Source organism: Mixophyes fleayi, chromosome 2, assembly GCF_038048845.1.
Source record: "Mixophyes fleayi isolate aMixFle1 chromosome 2, aMixFle1.hap1, whole genome shotgun sequence".
Classification (NCBI taxonomy): Eukaryota; Metazoa; Chordata; class Amphibia; order Anura; family Limnodynastidae; genus Mixophyes; species Mixophyes fleayi.
Window position 1 is genome coordinate 79735768 of NC_134403.1, and position 17318 is coordinate 79753085.

Here is a 17318-nt window from a genome sequence, read left to right on the forward strand (position 1 = left end):
CACCACCCGGACCAGAGGCGCACGCAGGATTGTCAGGGGAGGGTTCCCCCCTCCCCTCTGACCCAAAAAAAAACAACCCAGAGAGAGAGCTGCTGCGCATGTACTTTAGGATGGGCTGAACAGTAGACACCTCCAGGGTCCTCGCATTGCCCCCTTAATAGCATAAATGAACAGTCGCCATTCAAAGTCACGTAAATGTCAGTGACGCGATCTTGTACTGCCAGAAATCTTCACAGTCAGTTTTTCAGCAAGTCAGAATTCACTGCATCTCGGAATTACAGCATTCAGATTTATACAGTATCTGTAACTGCAGGAAGAATTATTGTGTTTGCTAAATCCAACCACACCCCAAAGGAGGGATGTGTGGCTTGGAATGCAAAGTACAGGATGCAAGTTGTAAGTGTAAATTGCGTACAACTCTACATGATCTTCTTAATGTGGGTAAATATGAAAAGACACAACAAAGCTCACAGCCCCGCCCTAGTGTCAAATTTGGGAATTTGCAGATTGATTTCATACAAATATGAAAATTATGGAAATTTTAATATGTTTTGGGAATTGTGTTTATTCAGGATGGACTAAATCCATGAGCTAATGCAGATACTGCAACTGTAGTGAAGAATTACTGAAAGAGTTTATTCCCAGGCTCAGTATGCATTGTCTATCAATTCTGACCAAGGCACATACTTCCCAGGAGAGGTAACCAGAGAAGCATGTAAGGCCCTAGGGATAGATCATAAATGTCATTGCCCACATTACTGACAAGTTTCAAGTAAAGTAAAAAAAAAAAATGGGATTCTAAAGAACAAATTAAACAAAATATATGCTTATCGTTACATTACAACATTACATAGAAAAAATGGACTAAGTCCATACTTATGAGAAGACCTATGAGACTGCCATCATCACCCCCTGGCCTCTGTCTGTTCTTGATCATCATCATCATCATCACCATTTATTTATTCCGCAGTGCTTTACAGAGAACTCTGCCCCATTGGAGCTTACAGTATAAATTCCCTAACATACACACACAGACAGAGAGATAGACTAGGGTCAATTTTGATAGCAGCCAATTAACCTACTAGTATGTTTTGGGAGGAAACTGGAGCACCCGGAGGAAACCCACGCAAACATGAGGAGAACATACAAACTCCACACAGATAAGGCCATTTCCGTGATAAACTGGTTTTGAACTATTGCAAGACCTTAATAAAATGTATAAAGCATCTCCACGCAAAGATGAGAGGACCACATGGAAAGGAACCAGACCAGTTGTGTCACTCTACTGAATCAGGAGTATGGGTCTATATAAAAGTGCACCAGAGTAAAGCTGGACTGGGCCGTACCAAGTACTACTACAAGGTCGAAACACCTGTGTCCATGCAATACTGCTGCTCAGCACCCAGACAGAACTCCTGCTACAAAGAGCTAAAGCCTGCTTGCTCCATCAGCGCCACCAATGAAGTAGCACATTAACCTACACTTGAAAGTTTGAGTGTTTGTGGATCAGTATCTTCTTAGGGGCTGTACCTTTAAAACATGTTGGTTCATGAGGTAAGACTGTCTGTATTTCCAAACAATAGGCCGTGTAAGTTTACCTTGGGGTCACAATAATACATTGAGAATAACTGTAATAGCTGAATATCATCATAATGACCTGGACAACGACAGGACGACTCTGTCCAACAGCTCAGACAAGGCAGTCAGCAGAGCAGCAGCAGTCACTCTCGTGTTTGCTTCATGTCAATGTGCTCTCCTAATGAATGAATTTGTATTAGATACAAAAGTAGCGTTCAATCAAACAACACCTAATCTCTTCTGTGTGATAGTTCCAAGATAATGATGAGTGCAGGTTGGACAGATGTGCACATTAAGATTATTGATCCCTACATAAATTGTGCTAGCAGTACACAGTGATGCTACTTTCAAACTATCCAAGTCAAAACTATAGTCTAGCTGTAGAGCACTGATGGCACAGTTCTTATATCTCTATATTCACAGCTATCCATGTTGTGAGGGAAGCTGAATGCCACTGCATAGGAAAGAGTGTCCCAAACTGATGATCCTGCATGATATCAAACTACAACTCTTCCTACTCTCAGGGGATATTCTTAGCATTCTGTCTTTGTTCCTTGGGAAGAATGTTTTTGTAAGTATATGAAAACAGCCTTTCTGCCATCACCTCAATGTTTTATCTGCATGACACTGGGAACATTGAGGAGGTGGAAAGCATGTACCCTTCTCTGTACTGAGATCCTCACATTATACAAGGTGTAACCGGCACTGCTAAACCAAGCAGATATAAAAGATGCAGAACCAATTAGTAGCAGAGTATGGAGACATGTCTTCTAAAAAGGAAGATCTCCCTCTCCCAGACACACAATCTTTCTACTTCAAACAATTAATCCTAAAAATGCTCCCAATGGTGTAGTTTATTTTATTATTGCATGGTAAAAGCAAAGGGTTTATTTGCAGCTAAAATGTGAGGTCATATTCATATGAAGGTGTTTCCTATTGTATCTCATTACACCATAGACACACTTCATACAACATTGTCTAGTCATTATACTAAAGTGCTAATCACATTTGTCTAATGAGTAATTAAATCCAGATGGGACATAACAAAACAGGTGCCAGGACATCCAATCAGATGCAGTCTGGACCTAATGTTTTACTTGACAACATCTGAATAGTGCTAGGTACTCTCTGTGGGGGAACAGTCCATAAGCATTTTGCAGACGTGTTCTCCTGTGAATTTAAAGGTTCCTTAGCATTTTTTCTCAATTTTGAAAGACCATCACCATTTATTTATATAGCGCCACTGATTCCGCAGTGCTGTACAGAGAACTCACTCACATCAGTCCCTGCCCCATTGGGGCTTACAGTCTAAATTCCCTAACACACACACACATACAGACAGAGAGAGAGAGTCTAGGGTCAATTTTGATAGCAGCCAATTAACCTACCAGTATGTTTTTGGAGTGTGGGAGGAAACCGGAGCACCCAGAGGAAACCCACGCAAACACGGGGAGAACATACAAACTCCACACAGATCAGGCCATGGTCGGGGATTGAACTCATGACCACAGCGCTGTGAGGCAGAAGTGCTAACCACTTGGCCACCGTGCTGTCCTAATTATTAATTTGCTTGCCAATTTTGGACCCATTATTTCACCATCTAATTTCGTTACTTTTTTCACTGATTTTTGGTTCACTCACTTGTATCCATATCAAACTAAATACAGTACTAAACTCAGTAAATCAATTTATGTATCAATTTTAGGCCAACAGATAAACTACTAACCTATACTAGACAAAATAAATATGCTTTTCCTATTAAAACACATTTTGTTCTCGCAAATACAGCATATGTATTCAATAGAAAGGTGTTATATTCGGCACACCGTCAGCTATGCTCCTAAATTGCTCCTTAATTCCTCACCATTCACTTGAATGGAATTCATAAATGCCAATGATTTCTCTATGCATTCTAACCACTGTCATATGATTACTATCATTTCATCATCTCCTCAATCTTATTATCTATGCTGGTAAATATATCCATGAAAAAACAAACATTAATTAAAACCAATGAAGAAGGTAAAAACATTGCATAAGGAAAATATTGCAGTAAACAGACATTGCTTTATAAAAGGGGGTAAACATGATAAGACCGTAGCTATACACCACAATGACAGATTACAAACTTGTGTTCTTGCACATGATACAATGTACATACAGGCAGCACAGCATTGGAGCAGAAAATTACCCCCTTTCACTGCAGGAGAGGCTGGCCACATATAGGGATTACATAAACACAGCTAACAGCAGGGAGCATTAGATAAGAAGAAAGCAGGAGGAGGAGTGATGTAGAGACATACTTGGCATGTTCCCCTAAAACAAATTACTGTAGGAAAACACCCCTTTGCAATATGCTCTGGTCTCTTTTACTTGCACAATTAGTGCATAAGCCGTTGGCATCATCTTCAGCCTTAATTCCTCAGCCATCAGTGCTGCAGCAGATCAATAGCGTAAATTGCTCCAGTCCCCCCAAAAATACAGACTGGTAGGTTAATGTTAGTATGTGTACGCTGTAAATTAGTTAGACTGTAAGCTCCATTCTGGCAGGAACTGCTGTGAGTTCTCTGTACAGCGCTGTAGAATTAGTGGCGCTATACAGCTGCTGATGATGATGATGTGAATGATTAAACATGATGTGTAATAGGTTATCCCTATATAATTAAAGGTTAGCAATAATAATACACTGGTCATAAAGGCATTAAGGGGCTATATATATATTTGTATGATGACGGGGCAATATGACTGTGCTGTAATGTAGTGAATGTAAAACAGATGTCCCATTATTGTCTGCTCAGATATTTAGCAATTCCCTCACTTTGGTAATATAGACGAGAGCAAGAGAAGGTCAATGGAGGCACACACTATGGTATGTTCCCAAAACAACCCTTGAGATGTGGCATGTGATGTGGGTTGCCATATTTCACACGTAAAATCAGGGGCAGGCTGGGGGCAGGGAGGCATCTGCCCCCTGGGCCAGTTCCATAGTGGGCTAACTTGGGCTGGGTCACTGGGCCACCCGCATTTTTTCCCTTTAAAATAGGCTGCTGAGTCAAGTCTTGCCCCCTGGGCCAAAATTTTCCAGCCCTCTCCTGCATAAAATACTTATCAATTTGTATTTATCAGTTTATGAACTTTACTTGGATGGGATTTACACAGTGCATGCACTATCCAATACATGTTACACAGCACATGTACGAAATAATGCATGTTACATAGCACATGTACTACCCAATGCATGTTACACAGCATATGTACGAAATAATGCATGTTACATAGCACATGTACTACCCAATGCATGTTACACAGCATATGTACAAAATAATGCATGTTATATAGCACATGTACTAAAAAAGGGCATGTTACACAGCACGTGTATGAAATAATGCATGTTACATAGCAAATACACTATACAATGCATGTTATACAGTGCATGTACTAACAAAGATATGTTACACAGCACATGTGCTAAAAAAAAGGCATGTTACACGGCACATTTTCTGAACAGTGCATGTTACACAGCACATGTACTAAACAAGTCATGTTACACAGCACATGCACTAAACAAGGCATGTTACACAGCGCATGTACTAAACAAGGCATGTTACACAGCGCATGTACTAAACAAGGCATGTTACACAGCACATGCACTAAAGAAGTCATGTTACACAGCATGTGCACTAAAGAAGTCATGTTACACAGCACATGCACTAAACAAGGCATGTTACACAGCGCATGTATTATACTAAGCATGTTACACAGCACATGCACTGAAGAAGTCATGTTACACAGCACATGCACTGAAGAAGTCATGTTACACAGCACATGCACTAAACAAGTCATGTTGCACAGCACATGCACTAAACAAGGCATGTTACACAGCACATGCACTAAACATGGCATGTTACACAGCACATGCACTAAACAAGGCATGTTACACAGCACATGCACTAAATGATGCATCTTATACAGAACGTGCACTAAACGATACATGTTATAGTGGAAACAATAGAAAAGATCCACTTTGAGCAGTTGTGCATATTACAGGCTCTCTGGTAAAGGCCATGTATGTACTATAGATATTGGATTTCTATACATCTGTAGTACTTTTTAATGACATGAAGCAGAGATATGTAACAAAGTCATGTGCTTGATTTTTTTTTAACAGATTGTATTGGATTAACAGTGCACATGACCACAGAAAGACAATGAAACATAATGTACACCACCCGTTGTAGAGCAGAGTTATCACAATGTATTCAGTACCTGTCATGATAAGCTTACAGGTGCAGTAAATACGACATCAACATTATATGACCCAAGTAACACACTATGGGATTCTCTGGGAGACAACTACCCACCTATGTTCTCACTAAGCAGAAAAACTGGTAAGGAAAAATTTCAGATTGTTTTTTCTGCTGAAATAAATGTTGTCTGTAAATCTCTAACATGGTATCTAGTATAGGTTTCTATGGAATCATTTTACTTGTTATAATGCTGGCCCTTAATGTTGCTTGCAATTTTTTAGCAGATGTCATAAAATGAAATCTGCCTGTGTAACAGCCTCTATGCAAAACCCATTCATTCCAATAGGACAGCATCTAAAATTGTACTTTAATTATACTGTTGGCTGTATTTCATTTGCTGTAACAAAACATTGCCAGTACACTCAAACTATTAAAATTGATAGAGAGAGTTTCTGGGAAGATGTCATAGAGGCGCCCTAACACAACTTGTAGATATTTTGCTGGTGTTGACGGTGGGATGTCAGCTCAAAGCAAAGGAGCAGATTGCCGGAAAACTTTCAGTCATTTACACCAATCTTTGTATCCAGCATTCCCTGTTAATTTGGTTTCTTCACTCCAAATTAATTTACTTCAACTTTGTTTTCATCTCTACTCCTTGCAGTGCATTGTGTAACTGTCTTAATCTCCTAGTGCAAATTACATTACTTTCTTTTTCAACTGTTTATATGGCTTTGTATAACAGACCTTATTCTGATGTCTGGATTGCATTTGGAATGGGAATCTAAGTTACACAATCCTGTGTAACATGTTAATACAAATTCCAAGGCCCATTTTATTTTTGTCTTTAACACATAGCTCGAATTCAATTCAGCCGGGCCTAACACGGCGTTAAAGCTAATACAGTTAATACGGTAATTTTAAGCCTGCTTTCTGCAAAAAGCGGGCGTTGAAATTACCGTATTAACGGTAATTACGCGCATTATTACCGCACCGTCGGTAATAGTGCGCAGGCAGCTTTACTTTGTACAGTAACATGGCCAATTGAATTCCCTCCATAGAATGCCATAGAAACATGTGGCGCACTGGACAGATATACCAAGCACATATCTCATATGAGTTCCCTTCATTACACAAATTTTGCATTTTATATTATGTAATTTTTAATTTAAAAAAGAAGCGTTATATGTGTAGCAGAACTGGAGACGGAAATCTATTTTTAACATAAATTCTTATCACTCTGTAACTCTTGTAAAAAAATTACCACTGGCCATCAATGCATACGTAAATGGCACTATAACTGCAAACAGTGTATTTCTATGTGAAGCACATGGGGGTATATTTACTAAACTGTGGGTTTGAAAAAGTTGAGATGTTGCCTATAGCAACCAATCAGATCCTAACTGTCATTTTGTAGAATGTACTAAATAAAGTAATTAATCTATTGAGAACTTAATTTTGAAGAGCACTGAAAATCAGGGTTTCTCTGCAAAATGGAGTATTACTTATGTGTGTTTTCTGCACAAAGGGCCTGATTCATTAAGGAACTTAACTTAAGAAGTTTCTTATTTAAGTCCATACTTGCCAACATTTGTATTTCTTTTTCCGGGAGATGCCGGCTGGGACGTGGGCGTGCAGGGGGCAGGGCGCCAAAATCGCGTCATTTTGGCGGGTGAATCGCGGCGTTTAAAACAAATTCTGCCCACTTCCTATCAGGGAGATTGCCACACTCGTCCGGGAGACTCTCGCAAAATGCGGGAGTCTCCTGGACATTCCGGGAGAGTTGGCAAATATGTTTAAGTCTTGTGGACAAAACCATGTTACAATGCAAGGGGTGAAAATTAGTTTTCTGTTTTGCACATAAGTTAAATACTGAATGTTTTTTCATGTAGCACACAATTATCAACTTTAAATTTCAGTGTACAAATAAGCTATCAAGTATTTGTGTGCTACATGAAAAAACAGTCAGTATTTAACTTATGTGCAAAACAGAAAACTAATTTTCAACCCTTGCATTGTAAGATGGTTTTGTCCAGGAGACTTAAATAAGAAACTTCTTAATTTAAGTTCCTTAATGAATCAGGCCCAAAGTAGAAAATACAGTTAAACAAGGCAGTTGAACAAACATTGAACAACATCTAAAGACATCCAGAGCCTTAAGCTGGGTACACACTACACAGTTTTCATCCAATAATCGGCTCAAACAGCCAACATACGACCGCTCGTTCAAAAGTCGGGTCAGTGTGTACAGTGACACGATCGTCTCATATCGCCTCATTTGGTTGGTCGTACCGTTTAATATTTTCGTTCCAATCTCATTTCCGCTGTGTAGTGTGTATAAACTGCCGACCGATCCACAACAGTGAGTATGAAATTACAGTCATTGCTCACGACAACATGGCTGTAAAAAGTCGCTAACGTGAGGTCCGCTCTTCCCTTTCTCGTCCTAAACAAGGCTAGTGTGTATGCAGTCCATGGACCGAGCGAACGGAACATCGATCGCATGTAAAATCGCTTGGCATAAAAAGTTGGTCGAAATTTCTGTAGTGTGTACCCAGCTTTACTCTGCTTCTTCTCTGATTACACAAGACATTGCAACTAGATAATTCTTTTAATTACCTAATTTTTTCTTACTCTCATCTCATGGAATTATTTTTAGGACTAGTTCATACTTCACCCTTCCTGTAAACCACACTTCTGTCCACATTGACCCTTCATTACTCCACTCACCTCTAGTTAACACTCATGAAGTTTTGTCCTGTTTAAATTCAATAGTTGTAACAGACTCACCATGGGGTCTATTTATCAATTAATAATCCCCTTTTAATCCCCGTGTTACCCATTTTTGTGTTACGCATTTTTGCGGTTAATCCCCGAAGATTAAACGCAAAAATATAATTTATCAATGTAGCATCGCAGCAGATATCATAGATATCTGCTGCTTCGCATCTCTCTTCGGTTTACTGTGCACTCCCCATAACAGTGTATGGGGAGTGGGCAGCAACGCTATTTAACAATGACCGAATTTAAATTTCTATCGCTTTTTCCCTTGAAAAATTTCACTGCTGACAGCTCTGCTCTGAAGAACAGAGCTGGACAGCGCATGTTTGGAGGGATCATGTGATCCCTCCCTGTCACATGACTAACGTTGGTTTGTCATTGCTGTTTACATTGCAGCTATAGAACGATAGAAGACAGAAGTGTGCTCTGTGCGCATGCCCAAAGTTTTTGTTCGGCGCATGCGCACAGGGAGTGAAATCAGAATCACAAGAGGAGAACAGGCAGTGTAACACTCCTTTCCTCTTTCGGATCATCACCTTATCAGCTACATGCTCACCCCCAGTTCTTTAACATCTCTGCTGTTAAAACTCTTCCAAGCCTTCTCACACCAGCAGCAATATTAACTCTATTTTCAACAGTTTTACACCTCCCCAATTTTACCATACCCTAGCAAGTGCCCTTGATCAAGTGGCTCCAGCGACTCTTCATACGCTATGTAGACTTCGTTGTCAACCGTGGCACACTAAAGTAACACAATATCTACAAAAACTTTCTCGTAAAACAGAATGGTACTGGCGAAAAATCTTCTATCTCTAATGATTTCATTACATATACTGCTATTTACCAGTCTTATCGAAATGCTTTGGGCGCTGCAAAACAAACATACTTCAGTCCTTTCAATCTCTCATCTATGCTCAGGCTTCTAATACCAAATGCCATTGTAACACATTTATATCTCTTCTAAACCCTCCCACCCCAAACCCTCCAACTACCATCAGTGCGCAGGATCTTGCTTCCTATTTCAAGGACAAGATTGATAAGATCTGACTTGAAATAGCATCATCTCCCTCGACAAGCAATCAGCTCAATACCTTTGTAGCACCCTCTGACACTCTCTCATCATTTGAAGCTACAAATGAAGAGAAAGTATCTACTCTCTTCTTATCTTCCTATTCTACCTCCTGTCCTCTTGATCCCATTCCCTCACACATTGGTAGATCCCTGTCTCCTGTGCTCATTCCACCTCTAACTAAAATCTGTAATCTCTCTCTCTCTACTGGTATCTTTCCATCACTATTGAAGCATGCAGTGATTACTCCTATTCTGGAAAAACAAAATTCTGACCCAAACTCTCTCTCAAATTATGCCCCATCTCTCAGCTACAATGGCCCTCAAAACTCCTTGAGAGAATAGCCTACACTCGCCTCACACACTTTCTTACAGCAAACAACCTAGTGGATGCTCTTTGTTCCCTTTCATGTTACATACATCTAAAAAACATTTCCAGAATACATACATATCTCACACAAGACACTGCAAAAATTTTAATTCATGCACTCATCATCTCCCGCATCGACTATTGCAATTCCCTCCTTACTGGTCTTCCCAAAATCAGACTCTTACAGTGGCTAGATTGATTTTCCTTGCAAATAATTCTTCCTCTGCTGAGCCATTCTGTCTGCTCTATATTGCTTGCCTGTTTTTCAACTAATCCAATATAAAATTCTTCTACTAACCTACAAGGCTATCAACAAATTTACACCGACCTACATCTCCTCACTTGTCTCAAAATATCTCCGAACTCGACACCTTCATTCAGCGCAAGATCTGCATCTCGCTTCCAGTCTCACCACATCCTCCCATTCCCGATTACAGTTCTAACTTCGGGCTGCTCCCAATTTTTGGAATTCCCTCCCTCGCACAATAACACTTTCCTCTAGTCTTCAAAACTTCAAGCGTTCTCTGAAAACCCACCTCTTTTGACAAGCTTATAAAATTCCTCAGCCTCCATCTTAATCTCCCTAGGTTACCTTATTTCCACCCTCTATGCAGCTAACACAAGACAACAACCCTTCGACCAACATTGCTGTGTGATTGATCACACAGCCCACTAAATACATTTTACCTTTGCATTCTAGCTGAACCAATGTGCAATATGATGTAGCACTTACCCTTGTGTATCAAACCCCCATTAAACCATAGATTGTAAGCTTGCGAGCAGGGCCCTCTTACCTCTATGTCTGTACCCAGTATTGTTTTATTACTGTTTGTTCCCAATTGTAACACGCTACAGAATCTGCTGGTGCTATATAAATAAATGTTGATGATGATGACAAGGTCTGCTCTAAAATCCTATTATTTTAGATAGGTCAACTTTGTGGGAACAGGGTGATTGCCTTGTTATTAGCAATAGTTTTCTACATCTCAATTTTATATTAAACACATTTCTGTAACAATAAAACCAATTGCATAAGAAAATGTTACGTCATGGTACAGGTCCTACTGTACTTTTTATGCACGGTCCAGTCTAAGGGGCATATTCAATTGTTGGCGAAAATGCCAAAAATCTCACGGCGCGTGCACTATTACCGTTATTACGGTAATAGTGCGCGTAAATTGCGTTATTACGTTAATTTTCTTGCTGGATTTCAGCTCGCAACTCCCTGAGCCGCGAGCTGAAATCCAGCTTACTATTACCGTAATAAGGGTAATAGTTTTAACGCTGCGGGGAAACGAAACAATTGAATACCCCCCTCAGTATGGTATACATACACTGTTACAAATAATATAAACAGCAATTTTTTAATAACTTGCAGCAATAATGCAAATCCAAAGCCACAGTAAAGTGTCCCAATTAAATGCCCTGTTGAGTGGATTGACAGCTGGTCAAGCTCCAGTACCATGCATTTACGTATCACAGTTGGTTGAGTAATGTCTCTTCTTCATTGTGTTGTAAAACTCCCAGGAAACAGAAGGGTGTGAAGTAGCAGCTAATTGCCTAGTTGTTTTTTAATCCCAGCCCACATCTCACCAGTGTAGCTATTTAGCAACAGAAAAAGAATTTAAAAAAAAATCTTCACAGTTTTTTTTATATTACATAAATTAATTCTAATTGTATCATCCAGATTTGGATTGTGACAGAATATAATTGTATTGTAATTGAAGATTTAATATTTTGTACTTCATATGCAGTTCATATACGTTAATTGATATTAAGATAACATTTAATTTTTTTTATTTGCTGCTTTATGGTGACAATACAGCATTTAATCATATTAGTTTCTTTGCAAAATGATGGTTAACTGTTTCTAAAGGTTGCAAAGCTCTGGTGACTGCCTGCCAAGATCTGTTGCAGAGAACAAGACAGGATTATGGAAAACCCAGACTAGTGTCTGTTCAGACTGACTTGATATAGGTCAACTGGAACCTCCTGCAGACAAGTGTATATGATAAAAAAAAAAACACTTTAATATCTGCTTCATTTCCTTCCGACAAGGCATACAAGTATGGCGCACCCTTAAATAAAGTTTTATTTTTCCTCCCAGCTCGGCCATTACTTTCACTTCATCAAGTGTACGAATCAAAGCAAAGTTATTTGGGGCCCTAATAACACTAACAGTCTATGAAAGTGATAAAGGTCTAGTACAAACCACCTTAGATCAGTTCCTTTCAGCCATTGTGGGCAGGCGTCTGTCATCATTACATCTTTAAAAGTAGGTTTTCTACTTATTTAGCTGGTTTGTAAACGGGTTAAAATATCTGTTGTAGAATGTACTAAAACTGCAATTACAATGAAACCAAATCTTGTCTTAAGCCGTATGGCATAAATTGGTAATCACATTTACAGACCTCCCAACTGTCCTGATTTTGGGGGGACATCCCAATTCACGGGCAGCAAAAGGGGCGGATCTTAACATGACAGTGAAACATGTCCATTTGTGGGAGTGGTTTAGCTATGTTGGGGCGAGGCTTATTTTGTCCCCCTTTTGGGATTCTAAATGTTGGGAGGTATGGAGTTACCATAACATCAATAAAAACTTGCAGGTATTCAGGGAACCTGGTAAACGTTTTAGTTAATCCAGTATCTGTCCTTTCCCTTTGTGTTTGATTAGATACACAGATAGGTTTTAAAGTACTTATCTACTGAAACACGCACTGCTTCACCCACCCATTGGGCTGAACCCATTCTAAGCAAAATGCAGCCTCACTTGGAAATAGTGACATCACTCAGGTGATCCTAGTGAACTAATAGACTGCATTCTTATCTCTGATGTAATGTGTTCTTATTGGTGACACTGTCCCTCCTGTCTCAGTAACACCACTATATCATATGTAATCCATAAACTACATTATGAATATTGCTCCAGCTCACGAAATGGCTGCTTCCATTGTGTATAGAAAACACATTACGGCTAAACTTTCTACGCAGACAGCAATCACTTTCACAGGCCGTGAAAGATCTTTCAAGTACATTTGCTTGAGCAGCTGACTTCTACTCCTCACAGAGGGTGCGGAGGGTGTCTGCCTTATAAACCCACTTAATTCTCACTTTCTCCACCCTCACTCTCTCTGTCTGCAGGTAGTTCACATTAATTGAGTTTTAGCAAACAGTGATATTGACGATTTCCTTCATTTGCTGCCAAATGAGTCTCCATTGATTTGGCAGTTGTTCAGGTGGTGATTCCTGGATGGCATTCAGAGTGAGATCAGCAGGAAGCTACTCCGAGATCAATAGTCACTGACTCAGCACAATCCCACATCTGTCAGCTCAGTGCTATTATATTCATATAGTAAGCTGGCTATTTTAACCTATTAGAAGCTACAGACTCTGTCATTTTCAACCTTACTATCTTATTGGCTAGCTGTGTGATTTGAGTTTAACCCTTGCTAGTGTAGTCAATAGGAGGTAAACAGGGTCAAGCCCAATAAAACCTCCTCCATTCCATTCAAGAGACAGATTTAGACAATCACAAGGCAAACACTTTGGTTTGTTCTTCACCACCCCAGCCTTCACCCCAGCAGTAGCCAGTACATGTCTATATAAAGCATGACTGACTGACCTACTGCATATAAAGCAGTGCCCTTTGACCCTCTATCATGATCAGTTCAATTAGTGATAGTGGTGACAACCAACATCTATAAGGTGATCACATCTCGCACACACAACAGTTATAATACGGGCATCAGGCTCTGCTTTTCTATGTACTGTGGACCACAGACAGCATGAGAATCAGGTATCAAATGTACAACTAAGTGTAGTTAGTAGTAGTCATCATCATCATCAATCCAGACCAGTAGGAAACTAACAGCAAAAATCTGAAAACTGACTTAAAGAACTTCTTCAAATACAGTGTTTCCCTTGCTGCATTCGCTGTGGTAACGCCTGTAAAGATTACAAGGGGAAGGCAGGGAAAGTACAATTATCAGTTTAGCTATTCACAGTTTTAGGAAATGGAGAAGGTCTAACAATATTTTGTTACTCAGACCAGAGAGGTGTAACTTGTGCTTTATGACCCCTAAAATCTATTGTAGTGGTCTCTTTATTGTCAGATATGCGCTACATTCTATTGGGAACCAACTGTTTTGGGATCCCAGAACAATGGACCATTGACCTATGCTTATGGTATCTCCATATACTGGATTCTGACACTGTGTGTCATGACATACACACAATTAGAAACAGTTTTGCCTATTAGTTGAAAGAAAATCATTGGGAGCATGGCGGCACTGTGGTCAGCACTGCTGCCTCACAGTAATTTGGTCATGATTTCGATTCCAGCCAGAGCCCTATCTGTGGAGTTTACATGTCATACATGCCAACCTTTTGAAGCTGGCTTCCGGGAGCATGGGGTAACAGGTGGGCATGTTGGGTCGGGACTTTAAAATGCCGAAATTCACGCTATTGAATAGCGGGGGTGGGGCTTAATGACACGATTAAGCCCCGCCCCGATATTCAGTGCCATTAATTTCGTCATTTTTTTAGGATGTGGGAGTTGTGCCTACTCTTCTGGGAGTCCGGGAAGACTCACTTCAATTCCGGAGCCTCCTGGAAATTCCAGGAGAGTAGGCAAGTATGTCATATGTTCTTTCCGTGTATGCGTGGGTTTTTTCAGGGTGCTCCGGCTTTCTCCCATAATCCAAAAACATAAGGATAGGAAGTTTAGATTGTAAGCTCCAATGGAGCAGGGACTAAAGTGAATGACTACGTATTCTCTAGTTACTGCTGCGAAATATGATTGGCGCTATATAAATAATAATAACAGCAAAATGAAGAACTTATAGGTAATATTCCCCCTGTGTTCTGCACAATGAGCTTATGTGAACACACCCTAAAGCAATAACATAGAGTTTTTGTTTGTGAATTTGTTACATTCATGTTAAATGTCGACCTCTTATGGCCTTGGATAACATCCGGCACCCGCCCACCCTCCTGGGTGATCTTGACACATCAAATGTATTTGCTATTGTTAATCGGCAGGGAAGCTAACTAAAAACACTGATAAAGTTACATAAATATTATTATTAACTGGTTACATGACAAGATATCTATTTTATATTTTCACACACACATCTGGTTAAGTAGACATATTAGACTATGTTGTGAACAAACGCTGACTTTTCTATCCTATTTTTAAAACTCTTGCTATCTTTTTAAGTTCTACATCCGCATACTGGAGTGCAGACATTTCTGTATACTGACGGTTTTCTAAAGAATAATGCTCTGATATGTTTAAGAGTGCTCTATTTTACATTATCATAGGAGCAATTGGGGATCATTTTTTTTTTAAAAAAAAATGTGCAAAAGTGAGAGAAATAGTTTAAAAAGAATAAAATAATAATTAATAACGTCTGTGTCGCCTATAGCCTGAATGATTGGCTACTATTATCCCAAGATCTACTTTCTTCCTTCTGCTATCTCTGTAACAATTTCATAGCTTGCAGGGTTTATTTGTTCTGGATAATGCTGGTATGCACCATAATTGTAAGTATGCTTTAAAATGATAGGTTACACTAATTTAACTCATTTATAGGACTTTCACCTTTCAGATAATAAGGGAAAAAAAATCTGCTCTTAAAAAGTCCAAAATAGGTTTTTATTGTTCTATTTACATACAAATCCTACAATGTTTTCACACTAGCCCTCACCTTTGTCAGTCCAGACCTACACAGCCAGCATTTATAATCATGATTTCCAATAGGCTCAACAGAATCCTGCAGTGTCAGAATGATTGACACTGCTGGCTGTGCTGTGATGCTGTTGTCACAGTTCTTAATTTAATTCCTTAAGCAACACATCCATATTAGTGCTACAGCCAGTATATGATGTGTCAGGGTAAAATATATGTCTCTACTTACAATAATATTTGCTACCTGCAGTCCATTTCCAGGGGACATCTGGTGTTTTACTAACAGCTATCTAACTGCAGAGACATTATTTCAAAGGCATAAACTGTCAACTCTTTGGAGATCTAAGCGAGCTTGTTAATTGTATAGAGGAAGTCATATTAATAATTCCCTCCAGCCAGCCTGGTGGTCTTGCACTAAATAAATAGTGCTTGTCCACCTCACTTAGACTGTAATCACTCCAATATACAGCACTATTCACATAAGCCAAAAGCACCTCTAGCACAGAGCTCCCAAATCAATGCATTCTGCCTTGCTGATAGCAGTAATACAGATAGAACAGGTTTTATTCAAATCAAATGTGCAACACAAAACATGATGGGCACGGGATGCATAAAATACACCACCATTGTAGTAGTTGAGGTGTGGATGGTGCAATTATATGACACCTTATTTAAAAACTATATGTAGACCCTGTTTTAAAATTTTCAGTGGCCTATTTATCAACCTGCAATTTTTGGGGGATTACCATATTGAAATAGTAACGAGGCTATTCATTAATAGAAGACTGCTGCGATCCCAGCCTCTTCAATCGCAAATCCAGTCCCCATAGACATCTATGGTGACGGTGATATTGTCCTATTTATTGAACTCCAAAATCCTGGTCTTGACCGCAGTAGCTAATGCCATCCGCAGGCTGTTATAACCTACCTCCCCGGCAGGCTTCGTGCTCTCCCTATTGCAAATTCTGCCTGGCCATAGGAACCGGTTAGTAAAGTCATTGCGATTGCGATCACGTTACTATAAGCTATTCGCCAGGACAAGCTCCCATCACAGCTCCTGTCCCAGCTGTACAATGTTAATAAATGATCAATGTGATAAGAAATTCTAACTAATGTGAGAAAAATATGATGGATCAGAAAGTAAAAAAGTACATGGATATACGTCACTCTGGGCAAAATTAAAATATATATTCTGCTCATATTGGGTCTGATTTACTAAGGATAGTAAGGCAAAACAGGAGTAAGAAAAAACCATGTTACAATGCAAGGGGTGCAAATTGGTTTATTATTTTGCACATAAGATATATACTGATTTTTTCATGTAGCACAAAAATATATGATAGCTTATTTGTACATTGAAATTTAAAGTTAATCTAGGACATGCCCTATCCCAACTATAAATCTGTCCCCTCATTTTAAATTTACCTCTACCTCCAATGCAACATGGTTTTGCCAAGGTTCAAATTTACTCAAATTTTGAAACTTGGCTGAGGTCAATTGAAGGGGGGGAGGGTCATTCTCTTATTATTATTATTATTATTATTATTATTAATAATAATAATAATAATAATTATTATTTGTATTTGTA

At 39.3% G+C, this 17318-nt stretch overlaps 1 protein-coding gene across 2 annotated transcripts in view; it reads right to left on the reverse strand.

Annotated features, from left to right (window-relative positions):
• ARHGEF25 (Rho guanine nucleotide exchange factor 25) overlaps window positions 1–17318 on the reverse strand; it is a 253296-nt gene that overhangs the window by 141742 nt on the left and 94236 nt on the right. The window lies entirely within an intron of this gene.